The following is a 2329-nucleotide window of genomic DNA, read 5'->3' as shown; positions in this document are numbered from 1 at the left end:
ACATCTAGAGAATAGATGATGATCCAGCAACAGCAGAATATACAGTCTTCTCAAGATCACATGGAACATTCACCAAGATGGACCACATTCTGGGACATAACACACACCTGAACAAATGTAAAAGAATAGGAATCATACAATGCCTTTCTTTCATCCTACAATGTAATTAAACTAGAAAAAAAATAGCAAGGATAACTGAAAAACTCCAAAATACATGGATATTAAATAATACACATTTATATAATATGCATCAAAGAAAAATCTCAAGATAAATTTTAAAAATATTTTAACTAAATGAAAATACAACCTATTAAAATTTGAGGGATTCAGTAAAAGCAGTGCTTAGAGATAAATTTGTAGCATTGAATGCATATGTTAGAAAATAATAGGGATATAAAATCAATAATCTAAGCTTTCACCTTAGAATAAAGAGAAAAGCAAAGTAAATCCAAAATAAGTAAAAGAAAATGAATAAGAAGAAATACAGCAGAAGTCAATAAAATTGACAACAGGAAATCAATAGAAAAAATCAAAAAGCAACAAGCTGGGTTTTGGAAAATATCAATAAAATCAATAAGCCTCTACTCAGGATAACTAGGAAAAGAAAAAGGATACAATTATTAATGCCTGAAATATAAGAGGTATCATTGCTATAGGTCTTATAAGCATTAAAATTATAATAAAGAAATACCAAGAACAACTCTGTACCCACAAATTTAATAACCTTGATGAAATGAATCAATTCTTCAAAAAATATAATTTTCTGAAAGGCATACAAGAAGAAATAGACAATCTGCATAGGCCTATTTCTATTAAAAATATCGAGTCAATAATTAATAGCATCCTAAAACAGAAAGCATCAGGCCCAGATGGCTCACTGGTGAATTCTACTAAACATTTAAGAAAGAAATTTTAACAACTATTTATAATCTCTTCCAGAGTATAGAAGCTAAGGAAATACTTCCAAATTCATTCTATGAGGCCGGCATTACCTTAATTCAAAATCACAAAAATATTACAAGAAAACTAGAGATCAGTATCACTCGTGAACACAGATGCAAAAATCGTGAACAAAATAGCAAATGAAATGCAATAATATATAAAAGAAATTATACACCATGACAAGTGGGATTCATCCTCAACATTCAATAATCAAATAATGTAATTCATCATATTAACAAGCTGGAAAAGAAAAATCATATGATCAAATCAATAGATACAGAAATATCTACATTTGACAAAATCCAATACCTACTCATTATAAAAACTCTCAGTGAAATAAGGATAGACTAACTTCCTCAACTTGATAAAGAATATCTACAAAAAAATCTACAGTTAACATCGTACTTAATGGGGAGACAATTGAAGCTTACCCCTAAGATTGAGAACAAGGCAAGGGTGTTTCCTCTCACCATATTAAGAAAGAAAAATTAAATTGTCTGTATTCATACATGACATGATTGTCTATGTAGAGATTTTGAAATAACCAATAACCTAAAAACCCTTGGAACTAATAAGCTATTAGGGCAAGTTTTCAGGATACAAGGTTAATATACAAGGTTAATCACTTTTCTATATACCAGCAATAAACAAGTGGAATTTGAAATTTAAAACACATACCATTTGCATTAGCACCCCCCAAAAATGAAATACTTAGGTATAAATCTAACAAATATGTACAAGATTTATATAAGGAAAACTACAAAATCCTGATGCATAAAGTCAAAGAACTAAATAAATGGAGAGTTATGACAAGAAGACTCAATATTGTCAGGATATCAATTCATTCTAACTTGATTTTCACATTCAATACACTCTCAACCAAAATTCTAGTGAATTATGTCATGGATATTGACAAACTGATTCTGAAGTTCATATGGTAAGGCAAAAGACCTAGACAGGAGCCTGGGTGGCTCATTCGGTTGAGAGTCCAACTTTGGCTCACGTCATGATCTCACGGTTTGTGAGTTCAACCCCCATGTCAAACTCTGTACTGACAGCTCTGAGCCTGGAGCCTGCTTTGGTTTCTGTATCTCCCTCTCTCTCTGCCCTTCCCTGTCATGCTCTGTCTTTCTCTTTCTTAAAGATAAACATTTTTAAATAAGACCTAGAATGGCCAGTACAATCATATATATATATATATATATATATACACACACACACACATCTCTTATTTCAATCATATATATATATAATATAGATCTCACATCTTGTATCAAATATATATATATATATATCTTGTATCATATATATATATGTATATATAATGCCATTATAATATAATAATAATAATAACAATAATAATAATAAAGTTAAAATTCTTCTTCAC

This window comes from Prionailurus bengalensis, chromosome D1 (genome assembly GCF_016509475.1).
Source record: "Prionailurus bengalensis isolate Pbe53 chromosome D1, Fcat_Pben_1.1_paternal_pri, whole genome shotgun sequence".
Lineage (NCBI taxonomy): Eukaryota > Metazoa > Chordata > Mammalia > Carnivora > Felidae > Prionailurus > Prionailurus bengalensis.
This window is presented reverse-complemented; position numbering follows the sequence as displayed.